At 34.3% G+C, this 14,760-nt stretch overlaps 1 protein-coding gene across 5 annotated transcripts in view; it reads left to right on the top strand.

Moving 5' to 3' along the window:
• LOC136833344 (trypsin-1) overlaps positions 1-14,760 on the top strand; it is a 436,392-nt gene that overhangs the window by 284,703 nt on the left and 136,929 nt on the right. For 3 of the 5 annotated variants that reach the window (XM_067095360.1, XM_067095359.1, XM_067095356.1), the window contains exon 1: positions 1,894-2,287. The exons of the other annotated variants lie outside the window; for them this stretch is intronic. The gene's annotated coding sequence lies outside the window, so the exon portion shown is untranslated. Of the gene's footprint in view, positions 1-1,893; positions 2,288-14,760 lie in introns of those variants that run through there. 5 annotated transcript variants of the gene reach the window in all.

Raw genomic sequence — 14,760 nt, 5'->3', positions numbered from 1 at the left:
TATGTGTGTAGGATATCCTATGACGAAAGGGCAAAGAAAGAAGACAATAACAGAGGTGTGTAACAAGAACGTGAATACAAAGGAATTGATGAAGGAGGGGATTCCGTTGGCTGAATGCAATTACAAGATAAACTGTTAAATAATACGAGAGAGAGAGAGAGAGAGAGAGAGAGAGAGAGAGAGAGAGAGAGAGAGAGGATAATGTTCAGGGCAAGAGAGACATTGATCAGTCTGTAAAAGTTCTGGAGAATGAATGGCTCCACCAAGGATGACAATTCATGGTGTACTCGCAACTTCGTGAATGATTTGATATTAATATTGGAACTTCATGTCAAGGCCTTATCATTGTTAGATTCCCGTTTCATACAATAGACAGGTAAAAGGTAAACGCAATTATGAACTTACATCCTCGTGTACAATAAGTTAGGAATCGGTTTCGTGGAAACGTAAGTACCAAAATCAGGACCATTTCCGTTCTCAGTGACCTTGTAAAGGAATTGAAATTAATTGGTTAGCTTCTGTACGCTGGCATTGCGACATCCTCAGTCATGTCAAAGCGGGGAGGATTGAAATGAGACATCATCAGGGTTAGAAGTCCTTAATAATAAACGAAGGATGCACCAGATATTTTTCTGTTAACAGTGAGGCTTACTAGTCATTCCGTACATAATTAGAAGACCCTAATCCTTCAAGATGACTACAGTAATGGTTGTTCAGGCAACAGCCAAGACCTGCCAAGGAGGTCTGGTCTTGGAGTCAATGCCTGTTTTACGTAAATTTGTTTTTAATTTGGCAGGAAATTGCTTGTGAAAGCAGGTTAAGACCTGAAATAAAAACTCATCACTCAGTTTCAGCCATGTGGTACAAAATCGACTTCTCTCTTCTCTCTCTCTCTCTCTCTCTCTCTCTCTCTCTCTCTCTCTCTCTCTCTTATTGTCTCGACTTCTCAAACCTTGGATTTGAGCTCGCCTGTTCGAGGATACACTGAAGTACGTATTTCATTATTTTTTTATATATTTTTAACTTTCATGATAATGTTCTCATTGGTGTATTCATTATACCTGACATTCCTTTTAATATATATATAATATATATATAATATATATATATATATATATATATTATATTATATGTGTGTGTGTATATATATGCATACATGTACAGTATATGTATATACAGTATATATATGTATGTGTGTGTTTGTGAACTTTCTTCTTTGCTTTTATTAGCGTTTTCATTTTATTCATTTGGAGCTTCGTAGCAACTTAATGAACTTTTGGCTAGTTCCATAGTCATTATAATGATGAAGGTCTCTTTTTCTGCAGTCTCTATCAAACTTAGGAGTTATTTAGTACTTAACATTTTTTTATATTTTTTTCGATGAAAAAGCATTTATCAGCAAGACTTATTCTTCATTAATATGCAACCTTCTTCCTAATAACATTGGATGCATGTATTCGTACAGTGAATGGATAAGCACAAATATTTAAATATGTATATATATATATATATGTATGTATGTATGTATGTATGTATGTATATACATTATGTATGTATGTATGTATGTATGTATGTATGTATGTATGGTACATACACAGACGTAATAGAAAGTGCAGAAATTTGCTGTTTATTAGGGAAGTTCCTAGCATATATTACACATGACATACATTATTAGCAAGTTTACATACACATAAACGCACAGTAACATACACATAAAGTAGCTTTTGGGTCAGTCTGGACGATTTCTCTCTCTCTCTCTTTCGCTCTTTCTCCCCAGCTCTTTCTCTCTCTGCGGTACGCCGGAACGGGCCAAGGAACGAACGGACGAACGCCGCCACCACTCCGTCGTCATCTGGGCGGCGTTGGCAGGACCTAAATTGAAAGCAGGGAGCCAGTGTGCCTCGCGCCGTGACTGTGAAAGTTAGGATGTACGATTTCTCCTCCGGTCGGGGCTCCTAGCGTGGTTTGTTGTGTGGGACCGTTCTCTGCCGACGGAGGGAATGACCTTCGCATTTTATATGCGGTTTTCAACGTTGCTGCTTTGTGATTCCGTGACGTTTCCACTGGTCGACAACAGTATTGCTCCAAAGGCACTGGAATTAGCCTTGGAATTGGGTGACTTATAGTTTTTTTGTCGTTTATTTCTTACGTGGACTCTGGAGGTGCGTCCTGGGGATTATGATCAGTTGCTCCTGATTTCAAACAGAATTACGTCAGTGCGCTATGGAAAAGACACACTGAAAGAAGATTTTCACGGACGCAGGATTAATTTAAGGAACGGCTGAAGGTAAGTCATTTTAAGGGGTCTTTATTCTCTACCTTCAGCGTATATAAATATATATGTATATAAATGTATATATATACTGTATATATATATATATATATATATATATATATATATATATATATATATATATATATATATATATATATATATATATATATATATATATATATATATAAATATATATGTATATAAATCCAGTCTTTATTCTCTATAGCGTATATAAATATATATATATAAATGTGTATATAAATATATATGTGTGTATATATATATATATATATATATATATATATATATATATATATATATATATATATATATATATATATATATATAGAAGGATCACAGTAATACTCTTGGTTAGAAGGTAGAAATGTGGTTGTAAAAATATATACAGAGCTTATTGCTTATAGATTTCGTCCAACCATAGTGATCAATCCACAGAAGAATGGACGAAAACTATACAAGCGCTGTATGTATTTTTAAAAATACATTTTGTCTTTCTAATCAAGAGTATTAATGTGGATCCCTCTGTAGATAAGTGAAAAGCAAGATACGGTGTTTTTATATTTCGCACACGCAAACACACACACATACGCACACACATGTATATATACTAACTGTATATATGTATATATATATATATATATATATATATATATATGTATGTAAATACTGTATATATATGTGCAAACGTGTGCTAAACAACCTATTACGGAAGCAGTTTTGCTATACGAATCGTTTAAAATCATCACCATTTCTGCATATCTTTTCCTAGAAATGCTGAACAGCCTTGCTTAGTGTATTTGTTCCCTTTTCGTCCCCTTTATAAGTTTGGCCCTTGATTGGTCTTTTGAATTTCTGTATACGGTCATTGATTATAGTCTTAGTTTGTTCTTCATTGGATGGGTGGGTAGAGCTCTCGGCTAGCACGCTGTTGGCCTAGCGTTCGACTCTCCGACCGACCAATGAAGAATCCAAGGAATTTATTTCTGGTGATAGAAATTCATTTCTCGTCATAATGTGGTTCGGATTCCACAATAAGCTGCAGGTCCCGTTGCTAGGCAACCAGTTGGTTCTTAGCCACGTAAAATAAATCTAATCCTTCGGGCCAGCCCTTAGGGGAGCTGTCTTCATTGGGATTAATATCTTCATTTTGGATTAACATTTATTTTTTAAAGATCGTATACAGTAATTACTGCCTATTATTGTATGTTATGTACCATGCAATGATGTATTATCAAGTTATCTAACCGTAGCGCTGAGTTTCTTATTATGATTATATCGTTTCCAAGTATTTTTTGTGAATCGAAAGAAATGGCCTAATGATATTCCTCTTTTGCACAGACTGAGTAAAAATTTCTTTTGAGGAAATTTGGATCATCCACAGTAGAACAAGAAAAGAAAAAAAAATTTTTTTGTCAGTAGATTCTTAAAGAAAACAGCCATGAACACTGAATCTCTGCCGTTGGAAGTATTTTTGAAATCTTGAATAAATGCAATGTACTTCATTTTATATACGTACATACACAAACACAGACACACATATATGTACATACATATATATATATATATATATATATATATATATATATATTTTTTTTTTTTTTTTTTTTTTTTTTTTTTAAGAGGTATTAATGGCAGAAGGATAGAGGTTTCAAATTCGAAACTCGGACCTTGCGAATTCGGGGTGGGGAATGATCTGCCTCTGAGGTAAATTACATTACTACCTGATCCTTCTGAAACTTGTATGAACAGTTGAAAGTATTTATGTTTAAAAAAATTAAAACAAAATTTTTTTTTTTCTTTATAAATATCTCACTAGAAGGGAGCTGTTTCTCACGTATAATTTTTAAAGGAATTAAAAAGCAAAGCGGAACCTTAAACACACTGTGATCCGCCCTCCAATAGAAATCAAGAGTTGCAAATGAATGAAATTATCTTTCAGATTTAAGTGAAAATCTTTCTACTGCAACACTAGTAATCTATAACGTAAAAGACAGGCCTTTGAAATCGTGTTACCACTTAGACCAAGGTTCCGCCCTAGAACGCCTCAGCAGACTAAGGAGTTTGTGATAAACAACGGATGTCTCACAGAATATCTTGAGGAAAGCATTTTGGTTGTCTCTCGATTCTAATAGGATCTTTCATTTTTCATTTTGGATTGTATTGGATTCTGCTGCAAGGACTTGAGATTCCACAACTCCGCACCTATTACAATAGGCTTGGATTGATTATGACTCTGTGTACGTGTGTGTGTGTGTTTGTTTGCTTGCACGTGAGAGAGAGAGAGATTTTATTCGCCTGGGTATTAGTTCCACCCCTGTGGAATGGCATTCCTTGTGTGAAGTTCAGTTAGAATTGATAGCCGTAATTCAAGGACATACTGTCATACTTCACTTAGAAATAGGCCTTAATGAGCCACTTGGAGTTAGTGCTATCTTCTGTGTTAAGGTAATCATAGTAACAGGTAGCATCACGACGCGGCTCATCGGGGGAGAACTCCAGGAACTTTTATCGTTTTACTATTTGAAAAAGTGTGTTGGTTGATTGTGATCGTGGACAAGCGCTTAGGTGGAAGGTGAGTTCAAGTGGTTAGGTAAGAGAAATTCTCGTTGTAGGGTATTGTATAAAGGAGGTATTTGACGTCGAATACAGTAGAATTGAAGGACTAAGGATATCTCAGATTTATATGATATGATGGAAAATGTGGGACATTTCTTTTGTTGATTTGTTGAAGAATCCCCTGTGTACCCTTTGAATCTTTGCTTGGTAATGATTAGAGAGAGGTTGACAGAAAGAAAACCGCAATGACTGCAGAATATTGATTTCATCCAGCACTTGAACTTTCAAAAACAACAACCAAAACTACTGAGACGAAATTATCAAAATTTTATTGATCAAGGTCACGGAAGATGAAAAGTTGGCTGTTAGTCTCTGAATATGATTAATCTCCAGATAGCTGGTGGCCGTGAAATTATGTAAACGGAATATTTTGATTGCAAATGGCTATCTTTGGGGAATTTGCTTTAACTCTAACCTGCTTTGTGCCAAGATACAGTTTAACTTAGTTATTATTCTTAGCACGCCACAGTATGATCGATAACAAAGTTACTGTTATTATTATTAACTTGTTCTAGGGTTTATCAAAATTCCTTGCTATTGGCCTCTCCCGATAAGAAGTTTTTTCTAAACTCTAACTTTATGAATACACATTACAGATTATATATATATATATATTATATATATATATATATATATATATTATATATATATATATATATATTATATATATATATATATATATATATATATATATATATATATATATATATATATATATATATATGCTTGTGCGTGTGTATGTGTACAAATGTGATCGTATGTAGCAACATTATCAATTTATTGCTTTTTTTTCTAATAAACAAAATACTTTACAAACGAACGAATTATAATATTTCGATTGCGATATGGCAAAACATTGCAATTAACTCTAAATATGTTAACATTCATTTATTTAGCACCAATACCAAAGGGTTATTATTCCCTGACAATGGTCGTGCCCATCAATGAGGAACTGGGTATATTTTAAGATGGACCTTTGTGAACCTATACACCAGCTCTTTTCCATAACCCCCATAAGTTTTTTTTTTTTTTTTGTCGCGACTGAATTAATTAGAGGAGAGTTAAAGCCTATTGGCATCCTGAAATGAAGAAATTCTTAGCCGATTTCGGCACTGGAACTGAGTGAGTAAGGTTCAAGGATAGGGTCGGAATGTATTGTTTGCAGGCCAAGTAGAGAATTTTTAATGGTTAATATCGAGATAGATGGTGGGTTTATTTGCAAGGAATCAATGTCATAGGCTTTTGCCAGGCCACTGGAAGACGACTTCGTAACGTTATAGGTTCTGAATTGCCGCTTCTTCGCTTAGAGGAGAGGGGCATGAACACCTTTGATTAAGGACAAAAGTTCATTTTGCCGTGTATATATATATATATGTATATATGCCAAATTATATATATATATATATATATATATATATATATATATATATATATATATGTATATATAACTGAATCACGAAAATAGGAAACGTGATGAATATATAAATAAAGACAAAATCCACGAAGGGCAGAGAAACAATGGAGAACTGCAAGGCCTTTCGACTTATCGTCCTTTACTTAGCAGACTGCTAAGTAAAGGACGATAAGTCGAAAGGCCTTGCAGCACTCCATTGTTTCTCTTTCCTTCGTGGATTTTGTCTTTATATATATATATATATGTGTGTGTGTGTGTGGGTGGGTGGGTGTGTGGATATAGACAGGTAGATAGATATACATAGTTGCCTTGGTTTTAGATTATTGATATTGATCAAATTATGCGAACATTTGTAAGGACGGGGCTCTCACGACAGATGACTTCCCGAGCTTCCACAGAAGAGGATGTATGTGGAAATGAGACGTATTTCCAAAAGTGTACTTGCATTGAACAAAAGTTTGATGTGTTGCTAAAGCATAATAGACCAAGCCGAGCTAGGCCATTACTTCAGAAATTGATTTTATGAAAGTCAGGCTCTTAAGCCAAGCACTGGGACACTTTCTCCCAGTCAGTGCTTGAGACAATAACAAGAGGAGTTGGAGTGTTTAGACAACAACATAAAGAAATCCAGAAAATCAAGGAGATGAAGTACAAAGATGCAAAGGTAGAACTTGGAGAAAACCCTCGCAGTTGCGTAAAGAAGTAACAGCAAGACTGAAGAAAGGAAGCGAGAACGGAAATAAAGTAAAAGGTTGAAAAGTGGGTGTAGCTAGGGGCCGGGAGGACGCTGCAAACATAGTGTACCACCTGAGGTGATTACTTAAGAAAGACGTGTGTGTAGTAGGTAGTATATAATATATATATATATATATATATATATATATATATATATATATATATATATATATATATATATATATACATACACACACACACATATATATATATATATATATATATATATATATATATATATATATATATACATATACATATACATACACACACACACATATATATATATATATATATATATATATATATATATATATATATATATATATATATATATATATACATATATATAAACTGACCACTAAAAAAAGAAACAGGAACTATTAGATTTTGAAACAAGATATTTGAATCGGCAAAAGTTCTCATATTTCTCATCGAGATGTTAAATCGAAATATTGCAACGCCAAGCACTAAATAACAGTATTTTTGGCCACAGATGAGCTAGAGGTTGGTTGATTGGGGTCTGCTGAAACATTCTAATGCGTTGCAATTTAAAGAGAGAATTGCATAAATCTGTTTGCATGACACACAGCTTTGGAGAAAATTCAGGACCCACCTAGACTGCACAGTAGCAATAGAGCATTGTTCTAAATAAGAGCTTTGTCATGGGATATCACTCATCCTTTTTCATTAAGGCAAAAGAGTCCCCGTGAACATGAATGATAAGTCTTACTGGCAAGGTCACAGCAAACATAAAAGTTTCTCCGGGTCCTCAAGTCAAAAAAGTATCAGAATGCATAAATCTTTGAGGTGTGAGTTGTCGGATATAATTAAAAGGTAATGAAAAAGAGAACTTCTTTGTAAAAAAAAAAAAAAAAGAGGTACAAGAAATAAATTGTAAACAATATCATGCTTCTAAAAAGTGACTGGAAAATCTTGTAGCTGCTTTACCCCCGCTCCCTCCCTCCCCCCACTTCTACCCCCTCCCCATCCCCGTCACACCTTAAATATGGCTCTGCCAGAAAAAAAAAAAAGAGCGGTCACTTAAAGGAAATTGTTTCAGATTGCGAAGAATCATGACGAGGACTGAAAAATCTGAGGAGAGCACCAAAAATAGCAGATCTGCAAAGTACAATAGTGAAGGGCGTTAAGCAGGAAAATATAAAGAATAGAATAAAAAAAAATGAGAGACTAAGGCTTTTTTTTGAAGACGGTGAAAAGCTTAGAAATGTTGTTCATTAAAGTTACCTTATACATCTGGGATTAACCGCTTAATTCAGTCTGCAGTCAAAAGAGAACGTGAATTTCATTGCTGAAAAATTTAGAATTTTCCTGATTTCACGTTTTGGGGAAACTTTTGTATCTGTCTTTCGAACGGGCAAGGCCATATTCATTTAGATGGCCTACAATCTACTTCTAATTCAGTGGCACAATATTCCAATTCCAGTCCAGGCAGTGAAGTCCTACATCGGTTTCAATGACCCCCACTGTTGTGACGCCGAGAGCGGTCGTTATTCATGCCGCGGGTGGGGGCCAGAATCGTCTGGTCGGAAAATCGAGGGAATTGGAGGAAGTCAAAGAAACGTAATTCGAGGATAAATAGTTTTTTAGGTCCAGAGTAAATCGAGGGGTCGTTCCTTTCCTTCGCCCTCGGGATAGAGATTGATGACTATCATCAGAGAGTTTCGGGTTGAATGGTTCCTTAATGATAGTTAGGAGGATATCTTGTTGGCCAATTGAGAGGTTCTCTCTCTCTCTCTCTCTCTCTCTCTCTCTCTCTCTCTCTCTCTCTCTCTCTCTCTCTCTCTCTCTCTCAAAACAGTATCCGAAAAATTACCTCTCTCTCTCTCTCTCTCTCTCTCTCTCTCTCTCTCTCTCTCAAAACAATATCCGAAAAAATAACCCTCTCAAAACAGTATCCGAAAAACTCTCTCTCTCTCTCTCTCTCTCTCTCTCTCTCTCTCTCTCTCAAGCAATAACCGAAAAAAAGAAGGGAGTTGCAACTGGACCGAACGAGACGATGGACACACCTCGTAAATAACAGAGTATTTTCAAATTTCATCGTTCACTCGTTGTCGACTTTTTTGAAAGGAAGTCAGAAGTAGATGACAATCAAAATGGCATGCTCTCTTACGAAATGCTAACTTCAACAATGAGTTGATACTAGGAGATAAGCTTCCCTTTCTTTATTTTTTATATTTTTTTTAGGACGTCGTAAGAATGATTGTTGAAAAAACCCCATGTTTTACTGTGTCTAGGCCCTTAGGAGTTTTGCTGTCATGCTTTCTATCGATAGAGTTCCGTAATGTGCCTTTGACGACTGAATGCCTGAAGAATTCCATTTTTTTTATGCCGGGAAGGCTAAGGCTATATACTTTAAATATTTCTCCGTGATTGTCCATTGTCATACAGTATGCATGCGCTATACATTTATGTGTGTACTGGTAGAACCTATATATGACCGAGAATCAGGTCATATGTATATGTATGTGTGTATATATATACACATACATACATACATTCATACATATGTACACACATATATATGTGTGTATGTTTGTTTGTTTGTGTTTGTGTTTTCCAGAGAAACGAGTCCTTTAATTGGGATGTTCTCAGAATAAGATGAAAACATACATGGTATTCTTGTCGTACTGGAATAAAACATTCAGTAGAATTTCATCGCAACAAGTCCCTGTTACTCTGGAGTGACTCTGGTATTTTAAGAGGCCTAAAGAGTGGATTGTAGTGATGACGAAAACGAGGCACCTAACTCATACATTTATGAGGTTTATGCTTCTTAGGAATTTCGTGATTATTTAGGCTATGTATATCATTTTTCTTTTCTTTCGTCATTCTCCCAGTATGGATAATTGTCTTTTGACAAACTTTCTAAAGTTTTAAGTTTACTTAGTATGATTCACTTCAGGTTTTGCTGAAGCTCTAACTTCAAACCAGGGGTTCGTAGGAGGTCGACCACACCAAGGCTGCTCAGGATGGGATTCACAGGAGATCAGCAGGAACCAAAGGCTTTTAAATAGAATTTCGTAAGTTTTCCAAAAACCAGAGAGTTGTCAACTGGTTGCTGTTCGTAAAAGGTGGACAAAACTATATGATTTCAATTTTTGGTTGTAGGTGGGCGCAAAAAAATAAGGGCTTTCAGCTTTCAGAAACTTTCAGCAGAGTGTTTGCGCATCCTACCTGGGAAGGGTTTTGATTGAATATGCGGAACTTGGCGTGACTGCATGGAGTGACAAGCCAATGTTGATCATTTATCTGCATGTTGATGGGTATACTTAAGATGGAAGGATTATAAGGCTTTATTTAGTATCTTCACGAATTGCTGAATAAAATTAAATTCTCGACAGTTTATACAAACAAGTAAACGTTCTGTTGCTTCTCAGTTACCTCATTTACCTACAGTTTATTATGCATTGCTGCTTTGGATATACTGATGATTCACGATGTCTATCGATATGGCACAACTTGTGGAACTCATCTGTGACAGAAATATGGTAGAAACAGGTCCAGTGTTTTAACAGAAGGGTATATAACTTACTGATCACCGCCAAGACAGTCAGGTGATTGGCAGGTTTCAGGAACAGGTTTGCCACGTTGATGAATAAGGCGGTAGGTACGCCGCCGGGTACGCCAGTCCACAGGCGTAGAAGAAAGTGTTTTGGAAAAAATAATGGGATAAGCACATTGTCCCTAACCAAGAGGATTACGATACGCTCTAAACACGTATGATAATATCAGCTGAAAACTCTGTACCATAGTATTTCATGGCTTCCACGTTCTCAGTTCCATAGGTGATGAATAAAAAGGCCTACTGTGCAGCCAAACCAGCCTATCGAGACGTAGAATGAGATATTCCCTTTCTAGGATATATCCTCGTAATATTTCTAGCAAAACTTTCTTCTCTAATTAGAAAGGCCATTCACCCTTTGAATGACAAAAAAAAAAAAAAAAGTTAGGGAACTTGTTTCCAAAAGTTTGTAAGACTGTGTACTATTTATTCCACGAAGTTGATGACCGGGGTGTCAGATTACCATCCAGTGAAAGGCAAGGTAATTTACCTACAAGTTGTTACATGGAAATCTCTCCGAAGGTATGCATCGTATATATATATATATATATATATATATATATATATATATATATATATATATATATATATATATATATATATATATATATAATACATATATATATATATATATAGATAATATATATACTGTATTTTATGTATATATATATAGATATATATATATATATATATATATATATATATATATATAATATATATATATATATATTTTATGCAGGCATATATATATATGTATATATATATATATATATATATATATATATATATATATATATATAATATATATATATATATATATATATTATGTTTGTGCGTGTGTGTGTATGTTTATATGTATGTATAAAATGTGTACATAGAGAGAGTACAGTAAATGTTATAATTAAACGTTCTGCCAAACTTGCTGTGCTTACTTGTCTGTGTGTGTGATTATTTGGTGAGGAAAAAGTCTATATGTAGATTTAGCAACACGCAAAAAGGGTTCTTCCTTACAGCGTGTATCATTACACGATCGCTAATGTTTTAATTACAGTGTTTTCTTCTTTCACGTCATTCCTTTAAAGCGGAAGTGAATTGGTCGTCCATTATCTTTACGACTGGCAGCATTATTCGTAAATTTGGGGCCATAAATTAGAGTTTGATGAAATATTCAGGTCTCGACACAGGAACAGTTTCATTAAAGGATGAAGGGAAATCTTTCTTCTTTTAATAACTGAGCTTTGATTCTTCACTGATTTTTAAAATGAAATCATAATTTTGTATTATGATTTGGAAATACTGGAGCGGTGTTAAGATTAAGTAAAATGGCTCGCTGGGTGAGGAGAGTTGGAAGACCCACCCCTACTTAGATGAGAACAATAAAAAGGAAGGCTGGATGTGAGTGGAGATTTGTGAAAGATAAAACACAGGAAAGACATGAATGGCGGAATTTTACCAGGGGCCTTCTGTGTCACGCGGCGCTGGGACCTATAATACATACATACATACATACATACATATATGTGTGTATATATAAATATATAATATATATATATAATATATATATATATATATATGGCAACCAGGTGTTATCCTTTCTGCGTTCATTAAGTATTTATAAGCTATGGTTGCTAGGCCTACGCCCTACCCCATGGATGGGTGTTCAAAGGACGTTTGTGCAATGTCTGATTTTTTTGAGTGGTTACCCATCCAAGTCTTGGTAAGACCCAACGTTGCTTAACATTCTCAGCTAATATTCAAATGAAAATTTAAACTAATTCTGCTAACGCCTCCCACCCCATCATCTTTTAGATTTTTCCCTTTGTGCTTTTTATTGGGAGATCAAGAACCATTTAGAATTATGTATAAGGGTTACTATGAAGTAAACATAAGCTCTGTAACGTCAGAATTAGCATGTGTATGGATATATGAACTCAGGGCTTTATCATGGTACATATGTTGACACGCGTCCTTTATGCGTTACAGTCTATATGTTGACATATAGGCAGTATTTCTATATTGGTTTTATAAACATTTTTTTTAATTTATTTTATATAGGCGAATGCGGAAGTTTTCTTTGTGGGGTTATCGGAGTGTTAAGTATGAATTGTGTTATGTCGTCATCATCATCATCATCATTATTATTATTATTATTATATTATTATTATTATTATTATTATTATTATTATTATTTACCACGTCTTTTAGGTTAATTTTATAGGCATCTGTGCAATTCTTGAATAATAATAATAATAATAATAATAATAATCATAATAATAATAATAATAATAATAATAATCTATCAGTATCAAGACCTGAAAATAGAAATAAGAGAATATGGGATATGCCAGTGGAAATTGTACCCATAGGAACACTAGGCACGGTCCGAAGATCCCTGAAAATGACTCTGGAAAAACTAGATGCCGAAGTAGCTCCAGGACTCACGCAGAAAAGTGTGCTACTAGAAACAGCGCACATAGTCAGAAAAGTGATGGACTCCTAAGGAGGCAGGATGCAACCCGGAACCCCACGCTATAAAAAAACCACCCAGTCGAATGGGATGACTGAGATAGAAAAAAATAATAATAATAATAATAGTTAATTTATCACCAGCCTAATGAACTTGAAATGTTTTGCCCACGAGAATGCCAGGGGGAAATGAATTTACATAAAAAAAAAGGTTCGGTCCCGAAGTAATTATATAACAGAACCTAATAATCTGGAGAAGATGAGGTCATGAGCCTTCAAGTAATTTAGGCGGGTCACAGAGAGAGAGAGAGAGAGAGAGAGAGAGAGAGAGAGAGAGAGAGAGAGAGAGAGAGAGAGAGAACGAACTCACTAGAATTGAGAACATCCCATATATGATTACGTATATGTATTTGTATATTTACCGAGAGAGAGAGAGAACGAACTCACTAGAATTGAGAACATCCCATATATGACGTATATGTATTTGTATATTTACCGAGAGAGAGGGAGAGAACTCACTTGAATTGAGAACATCTTTCTTATATAATAATACGTGTATATGTTTGTAAATATAATGAGAGAGAGAGAGAACTCACTTGAATTGAGAACATCTTTCTTATATAATAATACGTGTATATGTTTGTAAATATAATGAGAGAGAGAGAGAACTCACTTGAATTGAGAACATCTTTCTTATATAATAATACGTGTATATGTTTGTAAATATAATGAGAGAGAGAGAGAACTCACTTGAATTGAGAACACCACATATATGATTACGTATATGTGTTTGTAAATATACTGAGAGAGAGAGAGAGAGAGAGAGAGAGAGAGAGAGAGAGAGAGAGAGAGAGAGAGGCTTTGTGTGTCAGAGGAGTCATTCCTTAATTGGGTTTAATGGGATATAAATTGATGCCTCTGATGTTTAAACTATGATGATAATGATAGAGAGAGAGAGAGAGAGAGAAGTGGGAAAAGTAGCTATAAGAGAAAAATAGAGTTGAATTAGCTTACTTTTTCCTTATATTATATCTGGGCTATTTCACTTTTATTTTTAAGAAGTACGACTGTACGGAAGTGACTACCCTATCCAATAAAAGAATCATATTAAAATTACATCACCAGATATTTATATATATATATATATATATATATATATATATATATATATATATATATATATATATATAGTATATATATATATATATATATATATATATATTATATATATATATATAAATACATACAAATGAGTAAATTGACACTCAGGGAAGTTTTAGAAAAATAACAAGAACCTTCATTTTTTTATATTAAACGAAATAACGAAATGGCTTATTTCATATTTCTTGATTATATAAATGAAGAAATTTACTATCTGGAATTTTGGTCTGAATTACCAGCAAATTGCCGGTAATTTTTATTCTTATAGTTTTCAATAAATTGCCGTGAGATGGCCTATGCACTTTATAATCTTTTACATTCGCAAACAAAAAAATTAAATTCTGCTCAAGCGGTCTAATTGGGAATACACAAATCTTAATTTTGCTGCCTTTAATATCCGGCAGCAACAAAAAAGAAGAAACCACTAAAGTAAAACTGCAGGGAAAAAAATGATCTCACTTCAGAACTGTAGTTTGTGAAAAACTC

This window comes from Macrobrachium rosenbergii, chromosome 51 (assembly GCF_040412425.1).
Source record: "Macrobrachium rosenbergii isolate ZJJX-2024 chromosome 51, ASM4041242v1, whole genome shotgun sequence".
In the NCBI taxonomy this organism is placed as follows: domain Eukaryota; kingdom Metazoa; phylum Arthropoda; class Malacostraca; order Decapoda; family Palaemonidae; genus Macrobrachium; species Macrobrachium rosenbergii.
The sequence above is the reverse complement of the archived record's forward strand: the minus strand, read 5'-3'. Positions and strand labels throughout refer to the sequence as shown.